At 43.6% G+C, this 21222-nt stretch overlaps 1 long non-coding RNA gene across 1 annotated transcript in view; it reads right to left on the minus strand.

Moving 5' to 3' along the window:
• LOC132649519 (uncharacterized) overlaps nt 1-19507 on the minus strand; it is a 70433-nt gene extending 50926 nt beyond the window's left edge. Inside the window, exon 1 of the long non-coding RNA XR_009587988.1 lies at nt 19378-19507. This is a non-coding gene — a long non-coding RNA (uncharacterized LOC132649519). The remainder of the gene's footprint in view (nt 1-19377) is intronic.
• Nucleotides 19508-21222: the final 1715 nt, after the last annotated feature.

The raw sequence follows: 21222 nt of genomic DNA on the forward strand, positions 1-21222 counted from the left end.
CAAGTCTTGCAAGAACAGGTTCTCACCTATAATTTGTGGTATTGCTTTGGTTTGGCTTATCTGAAATAGTTTTTTTTTTTTTTTTTAATTTTCTTGAGAGGGTAGTGGATTTTATCTCTTACTTTTTGTTTTTAACGTGCTGAATAAGATGCACCAGTATGTATGCGTGTGGGGATGGGTGGGGATGTAGCTCAGCAGGAGACTCCTTGTCTAACACATGCAAGCCCCTGCCTTCAGTCTGCAGCTTGAAGACACGCATGCAAGAGCACAAGCACACAAAGAAAAAATACTGATTTTTTCTTTTCTAGGAAAACAACTGATGAGTGAGATTGCTCTGTGAGTAAAGGCACTTATCAATAAGCTTTGGGGCCTGAGTTTAACCCCTCGGATGCAGATACACGGTGACAGGAGACAATGGGATCCTGCAAGTGGTACCCTAGCCTACACACACAAGCTAAAAGTACACCCACACATCTACACACACACACACACACACACACACACACACACACACCACCCACATGCCCATGAAAAAATAAATAATAAATTAAGAAAAACTGTCTTTTAAAATTCGGTCACAAAGTTGTTCACCAATCTTTGCTCTACCAGAATTACTTTAATACTTCTAATGAATTATAACCCTTGGATGGTTATTGAAAAGAATTGGATTGGAGAGGTGACTCAGTGGTTAAGAGCACTTGTTGCTTCTTCAGAGGATCGGAGTTTGGTTGCCAGCGTCTACATCTGATAGCTCTCAACCACTGTCACTCCAGCCTCTCCCTTAGGATTCTTACGAGCTTTCTCTGTTGGTGCTATGTCAATCTCTCCTCACTTTCCAGAGGCATTTGTCTTATTATTAGCAGGCTTTTGGTCAATATTGTAGACTATAGGATTTTGATTCTTAAGAAACATTAATTCAGCCAACATTTTCCTGACTGGTGTTGCCCTGAATAAATCATGTGTTTCCTCTGAAGCTGTTTCCTCATTTATAGTATCTGTGTATTTGATCGTTGGATTTTAAGTCCTCTAATTTATTAGTGATTATTAATCATATTCCTGGTACCAATGGATCTTTCTTCAAATGTAAAAAACAGAAATTCCGGTGTGTGAGGTGTATGGAAAGAGAACCTTCTCAGCTTAGCCAGAGTTAGTACCTGGCCCAAGCACAGAAGTCTTCAGCATCCTGTATGTCAACCTGCGGGGGGCTTTGCCCTGCCCTCTGAGGAACCCCTCAGGCAGCTCAGAGTATAATCAGAATGTCACTGCTGTAAGACATCCACAACATGTCATTTCTTTTCTATAATTTTTTTTTACAATATATTTTGATCATGGTTTTTTTCTCTTACAACCCCTCCCCAGATCTTCCCCTTTCATATATCCACCCAACCTATGTTCTTGCCCCCTCCTCTCAAAAAGATTCCTACAAGAACTAAAATCAGAACAAACAAAAAGCCAATAATATAAAAAATCCCCCCAAAAAGAAACAACCCCCCCAACAAAACAAAACAAACAATAACAAAAAACATGGGCTTCATTTTTCTCTTGACCAACTACTCCTGGGCATGTGGCCTGCTTTGAAGTGTGGTTGGAGAAAACTGATTTTCCCTTGGCCAGCAGTTATCAATTACAAATGACTTCCTGGCTAGGGCTGGAACCCTGCGTGTACTTCTCCGTTTCAGAGCTGGAATAAGTGTCTGGCTTGAACCTATACAGGTCTTGTGCGTGGTTCAATTTTGTTTCTAGTAACATGCTTGAAAATTTTTTAAGTTATTTTTTAAATTATGTTCAAGTAGTTTAAAAGTCTATAAGAACCTATCCTTAAAATAATGTCTCTTGTTTAGATGGAAATAATCAATGTGCTTTTAGCATGATGTAATAGTCTCTGATTACTATTTACATGTCCGTTTAATTGTCGGGACAGGCAATAAACTGAGCTAGGAATTTCAATAGTATCTGGTAAAATATGAGAATAAAAATGTGTGTGTGTGTGTGTGTGTGTGTGTGTGTGTGTTTCAGTGTGTAGGCGTGGATGTGAACATACCATGATGCATGGATGGAGGTCAGAGGACAACCTCAAGTGTTGGTCCTTGCCCTCCACCTTGTTTGAGTCAGGCTTTCTTGCTTGATGCTGCATAGGCAAACATCCAGGGATGTCTCTGCCTCCCATCTTGCCACATAATTGCTTGCTTCATAGACTTTTGATGCCTTGTACAAGGCCTGTGAACATCATCACTCAGGTCTTCACAGGACAAAAGCATTGTTTCCTGAGCCAGATCCCCAGCTCCGCTTCAGCTCCATTTAATACATCTGAGTATTAAAAATCGGACAAGATTAGCCGCCACCTGAATCAGCTTCTTGGAAGAAGTCTGGGCAACGCAGATGGCAGTGGGTGAAGCTGATGGTGCAGGAGACAGAGTCCTGCCCAAGGACGCGAGGACCTGTGCTTTTGCTCTCTGATCTACGGGAACTAAGCTGTGCATCCTGAGAGTGTTGTCTCTCCCATTCAAAGAGGAACTGAATCAGGGATGGTTGCAATGCTGAAGTAACCAACTTCATCCAGCTCAATTTTTTCACCCACAAATAAAATCAAGTTTATGTCAGAAGCTTGCTAATCTGAAGAGCAAGCGGTATGCGCTTTGCAGGTGATTTATTTTCGCAGGGAAGTCTGGGCAGCTACATTTGGAGACAGGGCCAGGAACTGAGAGAGCAGTACTGGTTCACTGGCATCTTATCAAAATGGCTCATCCTACAGGTTTCTGTTTCATGATTATTGTAAAAAGTTTGTGTCTGTTCTGTTTGGTGAGGCAAAGGAAGCCTTTAAATCAGAAAAAAAAAAAAAAGAGCAACACGAAGCAGGGAGATGCTTCTAAGATGGAGCAGCAGATCAAAGCACAGCCTACCCAAGGGCCTAGAGCCATGGCCCACCAGTTAAGCACACTCCCTGCTCTTCCAGAGGACCTGGGGTCTGTTCCCAGCACCAGCATTGCAAGAGCTGATGGATACAGCAAACTTATGTGGTATTGTATATTGTTATGATGTGGGAACATATTTAACACAATGCCCAGTTCATAGTGGCCCTCAAAAATACTGGTTCAATCCGATTCTATTAAAATAGACAAACTATTGGACTTTTCAACATAGCGATGGAAGAATTGAAAGAGAATATAGAATATATTCGGTATCCATACGATCTCAATAAGAATTCTTAGAAAATTTTCACAAAAGTCATCAAATCTGGGAACTACAGAAGATGACTGAGTGGTTCAAGTGCTCAGTGATCTTGTAGAAAACTTAAGATCAGTTCTCAGAACTTATCCTGGATAGCTCACAATTGTCAATTATTCAAGCTCCACCCTCCTATGATCTCCACATGAACCTATAGGCATATGCCACACAAGCACACACAAATCAATAGTAAGTAAACCAAAACATTTTTTTAAAGTCATAAAGTCCAATTGTACATTCAGCTTGAAAAGAGTTGATAAGAAGAATAAAAAATAAATTTGACACTCAGTCCATACCAAGATTGAAAACTTGTCAACCCAAGAAGTTAAAGGTATAGAGAGGCAAGGGGGCTCACTAAGTCATTTGCAAACAGCCGAAGTAAACATCCAGGGATCCAGACAGCATAACCGACAGCTGCTGGGAGCTGCAATTGCGGGGGTGCTGTTCCTTTCTGTTTTGATACTGGTATGTGTGGGAGTCTGGAGTGTGGAGTTCCTGCAGTATGGCCACTGCTGGTCACCTTGCCATTCTACTCGAGAACTAAAGGCACTCCACCTGTGTCACACAGCACAAGAACTCCTGACCAGTGACTAGCAGGTCGACGCTTCCCAAATACAAAAGGGCAGCTAACCTTCGGGTAGCCCTCCATTTTGTCCAGCTTCATAGAAACTAACCTTTTGAGTCTAAATGTTATTAATCAGACAAGTATCGAAACATTGGACATATAAAGAGCCATACCCCTCAAGAAAAAAAAAAAAAAAGGAACTTGAGCTTAAAGACGCTGACATGTGGCAAGCAGGAAATATAAGAGACAACTCCAACAAATCTCCCAGTACTCATAAATCTGAGCAGACACAGAAATCCTGCATCCGCATTATGCTGCCGATCAACACTTATCTCATTTGGGAGAAACACACAAAAGCCTGGGCGCGGAGAATACTCGGAAGGCTCCGTCACTGAGGAAACAGAGGCAGTGTTGACAACCTTTGAGGGATGGCAAGCAGATACCATCAGTCAGCAACGCAAGCAAGAGAAACGGCTCCCCTCATTTCATACGTACAATTAAAGATCATTAATATCTTAAGACCGCTTCCAGAGATGCAGGGCTGTTGCTCCAGAATGCCAGGGAGAGCAGAAACTAATGGGTGCTGGCACAATGCCAGCCAGTGGCATAGTTTTCTTTTTCCTCTGGCCACACCTTATGATAGCCTTCAACAATGTGGAAAGCCGGTCCTGCCGTGCGTTTTAAGCCGCTTATCCACACAATCGTAAGGAAAACAACTCTGCCGTAGTGTCAGGCAAACAGCAGATAGCCGAGAGCACTGCCATCAATCACAGACATTCTGATCAGCTCCCAGGTCTTGTCTAGGTCATGTTATGACTCCTTTATTAGTGTTTAAGGTCACCAAGAGACAGGCAAGTGCATCCTATGACAGGAAGTGTAGTGGGTCTCTGGAGTGAGATGTTTGCCTTTGGTAAGCACTGTGGCTGTGACTCGGAAATCCAGGGAAATGAGTTCAGCTCAGGCAGACTCCGGGCGCCGCGCTGCCTCGCAGCAGACAGAATGAGGCAGAATAATAGAGGCCTTCCTGCCATTCTCCACATTCAGCCGAATTCCGGTCAGCCCTTCCAGTCTGAATTCTAGATGGGCTCTCTTCTATTCAGTCCCCAGGCTGCAAGTTGTAATTCACGGGAAGGGGCTCCAGAGAAGGGCTGGCCCCAACTTCAAGCCAGGCGGGGCCAGCAGAGCCCTTTTGCAGGAAGACAGATTAAGGGGCATGCGTAGCACTCCGTGTGTAGAACAACATTTAGTGCCTAGCTTGGGCTCCCACAGAGTACTGCCTGGCTGCTTTAGACCTGGCTGCCACACGCGACCACAGACACAGTGCCGCACACTCAGTCCCTTGCTCAGTGCAGTAGAGAAGGAAAGGCAACAGGGCCCCCTCTCTCTCCCCCTGGGAATCCAGGCCTGGCAAGGTAACCTTTTGGTCTGTCTGTTGGGGGCTAGGCTCATTCCTTACCCAATATGATTCCTACTAGAGACCTGGAAAGATTCAGATGGATTGGAAAATGATTCTTGGAAACTTTTATTACTGGTATAAGGGTGAAACACGGTTTCCTTAAGTTGCTAGGAAAAGACAGTTCCAGGAAGGGGTGCTTCCTGAGGCCTCAAAAAAAAAAAAGCATAATTTGTTAATACACAGGCAGAGTCATGGGAATGGATAATTACTCTCCTGTCATGTCTAAGAACTTAATCTTCATATTAGGACATAAAAGCATGGTTGGCAAGATATCTCTTCAGGTAAAGGCATGTGCTGCCAAGCCGGACGACCTGAGTCCCATAGCCAGAACCCAAATGGTGGAAGAAGAGAGTCACATCCTGCAGGTTGTCCTCTGACCTTCACATGTGCAGTCCATACATTCACACACACAAACTTGGATTAATTTTAAAAGACCTGGACACACCAACAGATCCTTCCGTGTAATGAAGGTTTATATATAATGTTGTACTGTCATATTTAAGCACCAACATGCATATATGTGTGTGTGTATGTATATGTGTGTGTGTATACACGTGTGTGTGTTCATGTATTTGGCCATTGGTATTGGAAATGAAGCTTAGAATATTGTTGATCCTGTAAATGGTGAACATAGTCCCTTGACTCTGTCTACTTTGACTGCATGTACATAAACAAGACATTTCCAAAAGGGTCAGCATCTCTGTCAGCTGTTGTTAGGTGGGTAATGTGTAGGTAGTGGCATTTGCAAGACCAGGCATTTGCTCCAAAAGCCTCTGGCCCTACTGTAGAGCAATGTCTGACATGATATAGGTGGCCGGGAGATATTTATTGAGTGACTAATGAATGGGGAAGCCGCCTCAGACAGTGGTCATATGTCACCAAACGTTTAAAAAGAGAATGAACAGAAACATAAATTTCATATTCACAAATTAACATTTTAAAGATCACAGGATCTTAAGGAACGCTCCTGGTATGAAAACTCTGTTACTTCTTTGGAACAGCAGACTAAATTTTGTTGTTGTGACAGAGAGTGGGCATTTGGCAGAATTTGGTAGAATTTGGCACAGGCTAGCCACCTGGGTCTGTTGTCTGCCCGAGATGGCAGAACTCGACTGAGTCAAGAAGTTGTACTGAAGTCACCACAGACAACAAGCATGCCGAGAAAGCTTTGTCCCTGGACCCGTTTAATCCCCACGGGGTGGGGAAGGCTACAGTGCCACATATGTGGATGAAAGGCATTTCAGATCATGACATCTGGTGCCTAGGGACATCCATGGTGGGCACAGACCCCATGCAGGGTGACCTCTGTCAGGAGGAGCTGGTCCTCTGGGACACACACAGCCCCAACAATTAACCATACAGGGCCTCTCACTGACCACCCCTTGGAGCTGAGACCACACTTCGATGAAAGCATCGGTATTTAGTCAAGGACGCGTTTCAGGTCATTCATAACTATGCTGGAGAAATAAAATTCCTCATCTTGATTATGGCTGGAGCTTCCATGCAGATGAATGGCAGGCAGGGGAAGCTCTACGAAGCCTTAAAAACCCACCAGGCATTTTGGACATCAAACGTCAATTACAAAGGATCACTTTGATGAGTTAAGAGTCAGGGAATCAGAACCAGATGGATTAAATTTTCCTTGAAATACACACAGGATTAAAAATGAAGAGGAGAGCTCAACACAGTGTATTGTATCCAATGCTAGCCAAAGCATTTGAGGCAAAAAAAAAAAAAAAAAAAAAAAAAAAACCGACAGACTTTTGAAAATTAAGTGACCATTTACCCACTTCTACATTCTACATGGCTACATGAAGAGCTGGGGAGAGAGCTCCTTGGGTAAGGAAAAGAAAAGTGTTTCCTGGAAAACCAAGAGTGAACAAAGGGGAAAAGGATCCTCCAGGCATGTGTTTTATTCAGTTGTTTAGGTAAATAAGTTCACATGAAATCCCAGTGGGAAGATTTACACGTGGGAGCAAACAAAGGGTTGCATCTGGTTGCATTTGGGCTGGCCAGGCACCCTATTCAAAACTAATTGTGTCTGACAGGACTCAACAGGTGCTTAAGATACGCTGCTCACTTCGACCCATGCAAAGGCTTCACATCTCGAACCATGATCCTCACGTGGATCAGCCAGCCAGAGCTCTTTTTCTGGCGATTATTCAGTGACACTTGATTCCCAGGTTGTCCGTCCTTCTAGTGACAGCAGGCAGGACTTAGCTGTAGCCACCACGTCAAGGTCTCAGTGGCTTCTGGTTCTCATGAATAGGTTGTCGAATAAGCAAACAAGGTTCAATTTTGTGCCCAGTAGCTTTCCTACCTGGTGTCCTACAACAGGGCTGCCCATGCATATTGACTCACAGGCCTGCACAGCGCCCAAGGTCTGAGGCCATGGATCCCAGATGATCTCTAAACAGATAGTGATGAATTTAGGAAACCTGCCACCTTCTCTTGTTTCCTCTTTATGTTTCCATGGTGCTGCCCTCAGCCCTTTCCCTCAAGGGTGTGTGTGCGAAGACGATATTGCAAATATAAGCTGCAGGCATATAGGTTTGACCTATGTCACTGTGGTTCAGAAAAATGTTCCCAAATGGCCCATGAATTAAAAGTCTGGAAAGGAGACAGAGATGCTATTGGGAAATGTTGAAGCCTTTAAAGGCAAGAGTCTCACAGGAGGAAATGAGGTCACCGGGGATATGCTTTAATGGAAATAATAGGGGCCCACCTCTTTATGTCAGCTGTTCACTTGCTGGCTGCCTTGACGTGAGAAGCTTTCTTACTATGTGCTCCTTTGATATTATATCAAATCGCCAAGGGGCCGAAAAAAAAAAAAAGGGTAATTGACCATGGGCTGAAACCTCCAAAGATGTGAGCCAAAATAAACCTTTCTTCTATTCAAGCTTATTCATTTATGGTGTTTGTTAAGGCGATGGAAAGCTAACTAACGCACTATAACCTCATCACTATTTTTTTCACACCCTCATTTTATTAAAGAGGGTTACATAAGGCCATATTCATGCAAGCAGGACCTGTTCTTTAAACCCCAGTTTCCACAAATAGGAACTAAGCAGAGCAATATGTCCTGAGAACTTAATAGACAAGAGGACCCTAAGGTACAGAATCGTGTATGTGTCGTAAGTTTTTCAAGTTATAGGTTGCATATGTTTATTCTGTTAGTGTACATGCATTTACTTCATTAGGAACCTTAAAAAATAAAGCGTTCCATATGTGTAATAAGTGTCTAACAGTGGCCACAGAACAATGTCTGACACTTGTCTGGGTTTTGTTATGTGCTGGCAACCACTTCAGTGTGTGCACTGATTCTTTTAATCCTCAAGCCATATATAAGAAAGAAGCAGTTATTACTTGTATTCTATAGCTAAGCAATCAAGCTCAGCATGATAAGAAGCTCCCCTGACACTTAATTACAGATAAAGACGGAGAAAATGAGGCTGGGCAATCTGGCTCCAGAGCTCACATCCACAGCCCAGACTGATCAAACCCTGTAGATGGTAGCAGCAATAAAATTGTGATTGTGTGCAAAGCGTGAGTGTGCATGTTTGCATGTGTGTTTAAGCTGCATGTACCAATAAGCACATACCAAGAAAAGAACAAAAGTCTGGGGACCTATCAGTATCATCAAGATATTCCAATACTATTTCTTGCTCTTTAAATTCAATAATAATATTACTTATCTAATAGAACTAACAGTTATTAGACCCTACATTGGGTGTGTGTCTCAGGTTGTTAGGAGTTTGACGTGCCATGAATTTATTATGCTTTTTAGTACAATAACACTACAAGGCAGACTTAATTACTCTGATTTTCACTGAGAAAACTCAAGCTTGTGAGATGTAAAAGCTTAGTGACTTTTGGAGTCTGAGATTCACTGGGCAATGAACTCTTAAGCCATGTGTTCTGCTGGCTACTGTCATATTCCGACAACCACTGGCAGGAGCTTAAATGAGTTCAGAAAGCAGATCTATAATCACTGGGCAAATTTTCACAATAAAAAACTTGACCCTCTTAAGTTTGAAAGACAGTGAAAATCAGATGCTCCTGTATGCTTGCAGTCAGACAGAAGAACCACAGAAGTGGAAGGTTCTCCAGGATGTACAGGATTCAAACTCCATTACAAGAAACTCCAGTGAAGGTTGGTTAAACTCCTAAAAACCCGGCACAGGGAGCGCTCCATCTTAAGTACAGCCAAATCCAGTCTGTGCTGTCAGACCCTGGAGCTGTGAGCCTGCACTCCTCTACGTAAACCTGCTGTCATGTCCTCTTTTCACTTTTCCTAGCTGTGTTGGAGCCACAGTGATATGACCTACTCTTCTCACAATAACCTAAGTTTATCGCTTATACTTTGGTCTTCTCACATGAGTCAGAGGCAATCAATCCTAGCATAGTTAGAGGTAAGGCCGTGGAGAGAAGGGAATTCAGGTTTTACTGTTAGAACGGAGAGGACTGTGTCACTCATTTCTTTTGCATTCCTAGAGCTGTCGCTTCTATGTGCACATTGTCATAAAGCTCTTACAGTGCTGTTTTGGTGGAGATTAGAATGAGATTATGTCAAATGCTATCGTACAGTAGGTGCTCAATAAATTCTGGCTCTTGTTGTAAGAGAAATTCTTCTCTCTCTCACGTAGACACACAGAGATAACAACAAAGCTCATGAATTTTGCTATTCTAGGTTGTTTTCAGAATAGCCAAAAGTTCCATGACACAGGATACATAGATAAGTTTCCTTATGTTTCTGTCAGTCTTGGATTTCTATTCTTCATCTCTTTCTCTAGAGATTATGCAAATGATCGTGGCCATGGGGATGTCACAGAGCAGATGGCAAAACTACAGTCAACCTGAGTCCTTAAACAACATGGATAAGAGCTGTTCATTTGCCTGAAATACTGGCCTTGGGGTTATTACAAAAAGAGAGACATAAGCATTCTTCTCTGGGCCATAAGCGTATTGCAACTTCTTAAGAGCATATGCTCTCTCTACTAGAGCTCAGAGATTCTGTACAGACACTCAAATGAAGATACCTGATTGTTTCTTTTTATTCAACAAGAACTGTTTTATTATTTAAAAAAAATAAACATTGACCTACTGGCCTTGTCTCTAGTCTTTTGCTCTGGGGATAACACCCAGAGAGGATCATGGGATTTTCAGAGTTCACTCTCTGAACAGGGTCAGTGTGGACTTTGTTTCCAGATTTGGTTAAGATGAAGCCAATATAGTTAAGAAGCAGAATAGCCAGTTAATAATGTCTATGCTTCACTCTCCTTGTAGTCCACAAAAATCACTCACACCACAGTTTCTTGCTTGAGCTTCCAGACATGCTTGCATGTTAAACCATAGGCATAGCTACACAAGAAGCATACACAATGAGCTGTTTTGTTCAACTGTGAACCCTTTTGTTGCTGCTACTTCCAGCCCTGAAGAGCTTAAACTATTTTGACCTGGAAAGAATCTGTTGGGAAGAGAAGTGTCTGTTTCTTTGATCTGTGCTGTGAATCTGCCTGCTTCTGCAGGAGCTATGGCCAAGAACCTCAGCACTTTGTCGCCATCTCTGACATGCTCTGTCTACAGAAAGTCCTGTAAGACTGACAGGGTCCATGGCGGGGATGGAGAAATCACCACCAAAAGCAGATGGTTGATTTCCTCAAGGAACCTCCAATGGCAGTACTTTCCCTCCTTCACATACTGGTGCATTGGTGTGCATAATCGCTGCAGATCCCAGGCTGTCTTTAATCTTCCTAACTGACCCTTCAGCTGTCCTAGCCACGTACCCACTGTAAACCGCAGTGGCTACAATACGTGAAGTATCAAGACAAAGTATACATCCCACCATGAATAATCAGTATGAAATGATGGGAATCCATTGAGTGCGAGGCAATGCCAGAGCTAAATTGAGTTCCAGCTTCTCTACTGCTTGCTGTCTTCCTTATCCCAGGTGATGGCAAACCCAACTTTTATAATTGCTTAGGCTAAAGGCTGTCAATGTCATCCTCCCCCCCCCCCTTCTAACAACTCCCCCAGCAGGAAATACTCTTAGTTCCACCTCCCACATTTATCCGGTATCTGATTCCTTGGTACCACCTCCATAGTCATCACTGCGATGGGCTGCCCGGAGTCTTGCATGGTCTAGGCAAACACTGGTTCGCCTTCCTGCTTCTTCTTCATCCCTGTTCTACTGCACAGAACATCCTGTTCTACTGCTATCTCCTCAATGGAGATAGCCTTTTTTATATGGAAGCCAGGCTTTTCACCTCCTCTGTTCAAAAACATTCGTAAGTTGCCGTTACGGTTTAACTGTGAAATGTCTCTGAGAGACTTGTATGTTCTAACATCGAGTTCTTAGCCAGTGACACTGTTTAGAGACCTTAGAGCATGGGCTGGTCACTAGAATGGGTGGACCTTTGACCGTTGTATCTGGCAGCATTGCATTCTAGAATTCTCGATCTGTCAAGATGTGAGAAGCAGCTAACCACATCCTCAGATTCCTCAGACTGAATCTTGTAAGTGTACTTACTAAATTCCTTTTAGGCTATCCGTCCCCTCTAGAGATCCCTAGTTAGGATTCCTGCTGACCGTGCACATATCTGTTTCTAGAATCTAAGTCCCATGAAGATCAACATCACAGATACATTTCAAGTACCCACTATAATATGCATAATAGGAGGCACCTAATATATGCTTGCTGGAGGAATGAACAGATGAAACTATATGACAGAGCTAAATGCTTGATGACTATGCAAAGAAATGGGTTCCTGGGGCTTCAGAAAACACCTTTTCCTAAGAAAAAGACTGTTACACCGGAACGTGCTGAAACTTTCTAGAAAAAGAAGAGGAAGGAACGACAAACAGCAACCCTACTTAGTTCTCCTTAGGGTACATTTTCGGTTGCTAGACGTGGGTGAGTTAGGACTTGTCCTTGTTATTCTCAAGAATCTGAGAGACTGAGAAAAGCTGTGTGGATCGAGTTCCCTGCCTCCTGCACAGGCATTTCCTGGTGTGGTCTCAGGTGTCCTCTTCTTAGGTGAGTTTGACATGGAAGGATTAAAGGCTCTGGAATTCAGAGCCAGGCCAGGGTGCTGAAGCAGAGCAGTATCTCGGATCTCTATTCAGCTTCCCAGATTCATCCACTTCCTAGCTGAGATGGTGACCATGAACAGTAGATGACAAGGTGTGTTCTGAGCATGCTCTTTCCATCTCTGACCCTCAGGGAAGCCATGCCTCTTGTAGAATTAAAGCCAGGTGAGAAGGGCAGGCAGCTGGCAAAGAGAAGGGAAGGTGTGTGCACAGGAGGGTACTTCAAAGAAGACAGGTGACAACGGTCGGAAAGAATAAATGGGGAGAACATATGGGCGGAACCTTAGAGTGGGGACGACAAGCTGAGAAATGGGTGTGAACACAGGATTGTTAATTTGCTGCATGCCCCTTCCTGACTGGCATTTTCAATTATTATATCTCCTGAGGAGAACACATGAAAAAAGCTGTGTCCTTCAAACTGGAAATCATTGGCAATAAGAGAAGAAAGTAGTTTTCCCAATATCGGCGGACAGGAGTTACTTTAAAATGTCAAGAGTCAGCTGGCAAATGACCCTTAGCCTTCACTTCTCAAGACGGTTGGTATTGGCCTTCTGGCCTACGGGAGATGGATTTACACATTCCTCCAACCAAAGCACTTCACACCGCCTTTCTCAAGCTGTTCTCGGACAGGAAAATTCACAAGCAGCAAGCTACCTATGCACAGACACCCGATGAATGCCACTGCAGGGGCAGCAGGAAAGCAGAAGCAACACAGTGATAGAGTGAAAAGACTTCATTTTCTTCTCAGTTAGTTAACACTGTATACGACAGAGACTTTTCAGGTCTGGAGGTGTCCGTCCTAGAGTCTTCCTTCAGCTTGGAAAGGCCTGTGCTGTCTAAACAGCCTCCTGTGGGGTAATTGCCACAGCGGTTTAGAGAAAAGGCACAGTGGAAAGGTGCAAAAGCCATTAACAGCAGAGAAATAGGAAGTGATCGGCAGCACTTCAAGCAAATTATTACCACGAAATTACACTCTCAGCTTGAGGTAAGTGTCCCCAGCTCTGTTAAAGCTATATACACATCACTGCTTTAGCTGTGGGTGACGAAGCTTTTCCTCTTTGTTTTATTGATGAAGTGTTAAGCCATGATGGACAGGCTGTGAGGGTCGTGAAGGGGAACTGCCCACTTCTTCCAGGGCTCCCTTCAAAGACTTGCTCCCCTCACAGAGGACCTGTGAAGAGAGGCAGCAGGCTGCCTTGGCTTTGGGGATGGAATGAAAACCTAACTGGTAAGATTGTATTTTACGTTGAAGTTGTTTTGTGCAGAAAAGCCCACAGTCTTTCCTAGGGCTCTGAGAGAAATGAAGTATGGGAGTAGGCAGCTGGGGTCACATGACATTCTCATGGTTCCCTCCCTCAGCTGGCTAAGCTATCTGCCTGACAGGAAAGGTTGCAATCCCACTCCAAACAATCTTGGGCTTTCCCCACCTACTTCCTCCGAGCTGAAGGGTCCTCTCCAACCTCTCTGCCCCTGCCTTGGGAATCAACCCTTCGGTGTGCTCCATTGATTGTTTCTGTTTGCTTTCCCGGTCAGGTCACCACCCTCTAAGGCTCTAGATGCTGAGCCGTGGCTGAGGAGGACTGGTCGCTTAGCCTTCTCATGCCTCCACAGCAGCTGGAGCCACGGAACTTGGAAGGCACAACAGCCAACCCTTCAGGAAGCTTCCTCTCTGGCTTTGGGCCTTGCTTCTTTCTGTGGGTACCTGAAACCAGCCTGCCTCTCTAGTGCTCTGCTCTCGAAGGAATCTGGCTGGTATCTTGTGGCTCTAAATACGTTGCAGGGCGGTGGGCTTTTCTGGCCTCTCCCCACAGTGTCCTTGGGACGTGCCCAACACTCTCATCACATTAGTTCTCTGAATGCATCATTCTGGCGCCCAGCAGCCAGGTCAGGGGCAGCGCTGTTCTCTGCTGTGCTTTCTCTCTTTCCTTTCTTGTACTGATCACAAACGAACCCGTGAGGAAACAATGTGTGAGTTTAACCTCTTTCACCTTGATAATGAATTGAATTTTGGGTGCTCACTTCTGCTGAGGGACAGCGTGGCTTTGGGGTAGACACAACGCACACCGAAGGAACTTTATGGAAGAAAGAAGGGCAGTAAAAGCCTAAGAAACACAGTCAATGGACTTTGACACTGCCTTAGCTTTGAAGGCTCTGTTTCTTTCCTTTTGCTGTTGTTGTAATCAAACACCTCCCGAGAAGCAAGTTAAGGGAGGAAGAGCGTGTTGGGGGTAAGAGTTTAAGGGGTTGCATTCGGCATGATTGGGAGGTATGGGGTAGGAAAGCGAGGGAGCGTGCACATCACGTCCACAGCAAGGATACCGGAAACAGACCCGCCAGGGCTCAGTTTGCTTTCTTCTTTTTGTTTAGTTTAGCATCTCTGCCCACGGAATGGCGCTGCCCGCATTTGCAGTGGTTATGGCCATGCACAGAAGTCGACTCCAGATCCCGCCGAGCCACAGCAAGGACGGCAAAACTGGTGTCTAATCTAGCCCAGAAGACGATAACGCCGTCCCATTATCCAGACTCTGAAACTCCCAGAACCTTTTAGAACAGTTTCCACTAAAATAGCACTGGTCTTCTTCTCTGTTGTCGCCTCATACCTAAGTGCTTCTGAGTATTATCCGTGTACTTCTGTGCTTTCCTTCTGAAGCCACGTGAGAATTATGTGGGTGGTCTTCGAGCTGCAGGAGACATCCACAAAATGATGCTACATGGCACAACTTCCTCAAATCTTTCCCAAACATTGATCCCTTCCTTTCTGTACTTCATGACAGGACTTCACCTTATTTTCTATTTTGGACTTGATTGATTCTCTTAAAATTTATTTCTTACATAGCGTAAGAGTGATAGCCAAATAGTCCAGTTGTTGAGAGAGAGGTTGACCAACAACCTTTACACAGTCACAAAGACGGAGGAAGGTCACAACAGTAAACACCCAAAGGGGGCTGGAGAGTGCTGAGGAACTTCTAGTTAAGGGCAAGCCCCACTCTAGATCGTTCTCTCCTGGGTGTCTGTGCAGATAACACCTTGGGTCCAGGGAGGCCCCGATGAATCTGGGACCGAGGATCCCTCTGTCTTCTTGGCCATGTAGGCCTATTTCCTGTTAGGTAACCAGACTCGAAGACACAGCCCTGTGGGAACATCATCGAGTGCAGATGCAGATCGTCAATCTCACTGCTATCGACAAACAAGGCTGACAAGTTGGCAGCGCCACCCTCGAACTTCCCTCCAGTTTGTGGTCAGAAAGCCACACTGCGCTCAGCGCATTCCCTGTGCTGACCAGGGTCAGGGCCTCGGAGATGCGGCCTGTGCTTTTGTGTAACAGCTTGGGCCAGCTCCAGGCTGATTGGAATCAGCACTCAGATGTGGTCTCATTCGTTTGGCACGCAGTGGGGTAATGTCCTTCATGTTCTGGTCACTGCCACCTGCCACTCATTTGAAAATATTTTCCGTGCTTTTCCTCTTCATCAGCAATCACTGACCCCTCTTGAACTCAGACTACAGCTTCTACGTCTGAAAACGACCTTGTTGGGCAGTCTAAACATCCACATGGCTTTATGCCTACTTGTTTTCGCCGTGGCTTGGGCTCCTTCCCAATCCTGTATGGCCTGCTGACTCTTTTTGTTTGTCCTGGAGCTCTTCCGTAAGCCCCACTTGCCTAGGCAAGCTCTTAGCTGTAACATGCTTGCCAGCTCCATCCATAATATAAGGTCCTTCTGAGAAGACATTTTTTTTCTCCAAAATTGGTATCCTAACAGAGGACACCCCTCTTCTCCATCCTCTAGGCCAAATCTCTTCAAGTGGTCAAACTCTTCTGAAGTAATCCCGCTGGGCTCTGGGGTATGCAGCTATCCTGGTATGATATCTTTCTGGCTTTAACCGTCTTTGTCATTTTCTGTTGCTATAGGAGAACACCAGATGCTGGGTAGTTTGTGAAAAGCAGAGGTGTCTCATTACATTTTGGGAGGCTGAGGACATTAGCATGGTGCTAGTGTTGGCTCAGCTTTTAGGGAAGCCCTCTGCTCTATCATGACATGGAGAAAGGGTGGTGAGCAGAGCTGAAACGCGACGGACAGCATTGCTTTATCGCAGTTTGTCCTCATGGCAGCTTTATTACCGTTTTTCTCCGCCATGAGGGTGAAACTTGCACCTCTGAGAATTAACCTAGTCCCATAAGACCAATATTCATCTTTTCGTGGGAGCAGAGCCATTGTGACCAAAGCACCTTTAAAACTTCCCACATCCTCTCAACACCTATACAGTGGGTATTAAGTTTCAGCATGAGGGAACAACTCATTTTCAAACCAAAGCACTAACATAATTCTAGGTACTTCCTTCTCACCACTCGGTCTTATTAGTAAGGCTTCAGCCTGCCTCGTGTCTGAGCAAGCCTGGATTAAAATTTCAGACAGGAATACTTCTTAAAAGAAATGCTAAATTAAGCTTGCAAAACACCCAGAAAAACCTTAGAGTTTTAGAATGTGAATGAAACTGAGAGATTATCTAGCCAGTGATTTTTTTTTTTTTCTTTTGCAACTGAAACTTTTTTTTTTTTGAAATGAAATAATTCAGATGAGCATTCATATGAAACTAATCAAAACTGATATTAAGAAAGGAGATAGAGTCAGAATTAGGTTCAGTTGGGACTGGAGAACCTCTGCACCATAGTTTGGGAATTCTTGGTCTTCCCCCTTGGCTTTCTTTTAAAAATCCACTGAAAACATGGATGACAGTAATTTTCATAGAATCAAGCAGACGTTTTAGTTACATTTACCATTTGTACATTTCAGGGTTCAGAATTTCAAGTAATCAAACCCACAAGATGTGTTCTTTTTAGCTAAATTCACACACACTTGCATTTTTGAGTGCACAGCTCACACAAAATATTACACTGGCTCTTTAAGAGGCAAAGGCAAAATACTCTCTGTGAGCTTAAGCTGAATGGACACATCCATAAGTGGAAAGCCAGGGTCAAAAAGTAGTGTAATGAAAATAATAAACAAATAAGGTTTTAAAAATAGCATAGTAGAGTACTCCAGAGAAGCAGAACAAATATTTGTGTGTATATGTAGCGGGGAGAGGGAGGAGAAAGAAGGGAAGGAAGAGAGAGAAAGTTTGCTTTAAAGATTTGGCTCTTGTGATCGCAGCAGTAAGAACTCTGAATTCTGTAGGGCAGTCCAGAAAGCTGGAGACATGAACTGTTGCTGTTAGAGGAATCTCTTTGACTTTGGGGGATGTCAGTCTCTATTATGATGCTGATGCTGATGATAGTGATGATATGATGATGATGAATTTCAACTGATTAGATAAAGTCCGTCCACATTACGTAAGAATTTTGCTTTATTCAAAGCACACTGATTGAAATGTTAATTTCATCTAAAGTCATCTTCACAAAGATGTCAAGATTAACGTTTCTCCAAATATCTGGGTACCGTGGCCTTGCTAAGGTGATACATAACATTTAACTATTGAAGTACAGAGAGGTGTGTTTTGGGGAGATAATAAGGAAATCACCAGTCATAGTAAGGTATGTGAGAGTAAGGATCGATTCAGGGAGTGTGGTTATATCCTAAAACATGAAACTCCCTATCCTGTCTCCTTGTGTCAATACAGGAGCGAATTCTGGTGAGTTTAACCCCAAAATATGTATATTTTGTTCCTGCCTTGGAGTTTTTACACCACTTTTTTCCCTGACTGAAATAAATATGATTTTTGAATGCTGAGCAGAGTGTGGTCAAAAGAGATTTCAGTGTTTGGATAGTCAGAACAAAGCTTACATAAAATGGTCCTATTTACCACCTTAATATTAACTGTTTAAGTAGAGCTTGTAATTGACTAGTTGTGAGTCTAGATAGAGATAGACAGAGAACACAGTGTTTTCTCTTACTGCAATGTCAACTCTACTGCAATTGGAAATACCACATTTGAAAGTAACTTAATACAAATAGAACACTGAACTATTTTATAAACGTTGATCTGTTTCTTTTTAAACATTTTAAATCAATATACTGAAGCGACATACATGCCCCTAAGAATGTATCCTGCCGTTATTTTAATATATCCACATAAATGAGATAGGCAGCCATTTAAAGTGGTAGAGAGACAGCTTCTACAAACTTCACAAGTTACTCAGTCTCCGCAGAAATACAGTGTGCCTTTTCATTTCACCCAGCAGGGCTGTGTTATTGCTTAAGCGCTTTGTTCCGTTTATCTCTTGAGAGAGACTGAGTGTTTTAGTCTGTCCCCCATGGGAGACCATGTGTCTGTCTACCTGTCACTATCTACTACCTTCAAATGAGCATACACACCAGTCATTTGGTTATGATGTGCAATCCCACCCACCTCCGAACTCACAGGGATCCACCTGCCTCTGCCTCCCGAGTGCTGGGATTAAAGGCATATGGCACCATTCACCACACAGTCACATTTTTAAAAGTAGGGGCGGGGACCTTAAAGGCGAAGATTCCAGAATCAGCTATTTTATTATGTTAGATATTTTTTCAAAGTGTAGCCAGTGAAAAGCAAAAGAAAACATTAAAAGTCAAACACTGAGAGCGATAAGGCACATGTAAGACATGCTACTGACATGTCTTACATGTTAGCTTGTCAGGGCAGTCACCTGTGCCCACACTACCACTGTGGCACCCTTTGGCTCGGGATGGAGAAACCAGGCTACTCTAAGGGTAGGGTAAATATCCAAAATTTGTACAGAGCTCTCAACTGAGAATTTGAATGAAGCAGTAGAATAACTGAGCTCCAGGGTTTAGACCGGGTGTAAGTAAACGTGGTTCTGTCCCTGAATGTTTGAGGTGTCTCTCAAATGTGGTTTGGCCTTGCTATGTGTGAGGTGTAGAGGAGAAGCCACTGAAGACCCATCCCCGCACCCAGTAAGGCCCTTCTCTGTAGAAAGCATCTCTCCTTGCATAAGTAGGAGGTGATTCAAATGAGAGGATCTGAAGGCTTCTTTGAACCGATTTTAACTCCTCTCACAAGAACCATGACCGCCCCATTCCATCTTCCAGTTTCTGATTCCTCTTCTTACCTGTGATTCCAAAGCATGGTCATGAGATTTGCTTCAATCTGTACAATCGAAGCAGCCAGGATTAGAGACAAGGATTTAATGAGCCAGAATATAGAACAACCCTCATACTCTTGTTTTTGTGATACTGAAGAGGAACAAGATGGAGTGTGGTGTGTGTGTGTGTGTGTGTGTGTGTGTGTGTGTGTGTCTGTGGTGTAAGCTGGCAGCTGGAATGAGGGCAGGGAGTGGGTAGAGGAAGGGAGCAAGTAGAGGAATGAGACTTAGAGAGGAGAACAAGAGACTGGGAAATAAGCCCAGGGCTGGTATCTGGGGAAAGGAGAACCAATACCTCTTTTGTTGCAGGAAAACCCTGGGCACAAAGGGTGAGTTTGAGTTTCGCTTCAGGTCAGTTGAGGGCATTGTGCAAGGCAGTTTCAGACAGCAAAGGCAACCGACTGACTCTGAGGTAATTAAATCAGTACATTAGGCTGCTGACCATGAAAGCAGAAAAATGCCAGCACACAAAAGGAAGAAAACAAAACCTTACATTTGTATCTAATTATATAATTAAAATGTTTACTGTTCCATGTAATAATTACGTGGCTCACATTTGATCATGGTGGAGTTACCCTAATTGGTTAAAAGTTTTACCCATTCTTCTTGTGGAACAAAATTGGATTTTATTTAGTCATTTTTCATCCAGGCATGCAAGCCTTCATGCCATCTGACTTTGTTTTGTTCTGACGGGGATTTTGGCAACTCCTGTGGTAATTTTCAGTTTTATTTCCTTCCCTCATTGATGTCTGTAATTACGGGCAGCCAGTTACCTGAGAAAAGGATTGTATCCTCATCTTCCTCTTGCATTCGGAATACGAGTTTTCTTTTCCCTGAACTCACAGAGCACAGCAGGCTTGGTGGAGGGCAGCCCTCTGCACCATTCCCAAGAAAGTCTCCATGAGGGCCTGTTGCCCTGTCACCCAGACTGCCACCCTCTTCCTCCTTCAGTCACCGTCACTGGGGTTTCCTATTGCTGGGGTTTCCTCACGTTGACTTGCCAAGCACAGACTCATCCCATTGCAAGTTACACAGCACTTTCTTCCTCCTCCTTTCCTACCTCTTTTCAATTACATAAAAGATGGATTCGTGTTTTGCTCTTTTCACAGATTAATTCCAACATATCAGAGTAAGGCTTGTGAAAAAAAAAAAAACTGGTAAAGAGAAAAGCAGTCATAAGCTCTGTTGTTGTTTTTTGTTTGTTTGTTTGTTGTTTGTTCTTAGTACTTGGTGGAAGGACTTAACTATTAGGAATAAAATTAGGCTTTAATTTTACTTCTGGAATTTATTATCTGTTATCAGTTATTTGAAATAAACAAATTCTGATCTGAGAAGTAGGTTTCATGATGATATATTAAAAATTCATAAAAACCAGGGGCTACAGAGATGATCCAGCAGCTGCTCTGGTGGAAGGCTTGGATTTAAGTTCCAGCACCAACATGGAATCACACAGCCAGCAGTATCTCCGGATCCATGGATCCAACACTCTCTCCTGGTTTCTGCAGGCCAGGCAGATGCGTAATGCGCATGGCACATCTATATATGTTCAGGAAAAACACCCATGCACATAAAACAAAAATGAATTTATTTTTTAAAAAGGATTCATAAAAATCAAGAATGAGGTAAAGATTTCTTAGTTAATTCAAGATGGGTTCAAACATGGTGATTTGTCGTGTGGTTTCCAGAAAGAACAACGAACCAGCTTGACGTGGGAATGCAGTTTCTGTAGTGCTCGCTGGAGGCAGACATCTTTGTCTAAGCAGAGAAAGCCCAGGTGACCTGACCACTCACTCAAACCTTAGTGTGAGGATC

This window comes from Meriones unguiculatus, chromosome 20, assembly GCF_030254825.1.
Source record: "Meriones unguiculatus strain TT.TT164.6M chromosome 20, Bangor_MerUng_6.1, whole genome shotgun sequence".
Classification (NCBI taxonomy): domain Eukaryota; kingdom Metazoa; phylum Chordata; class Mammalia; order Rodentia; family Muridae; genus Meriones; species Meriones unguiculatus.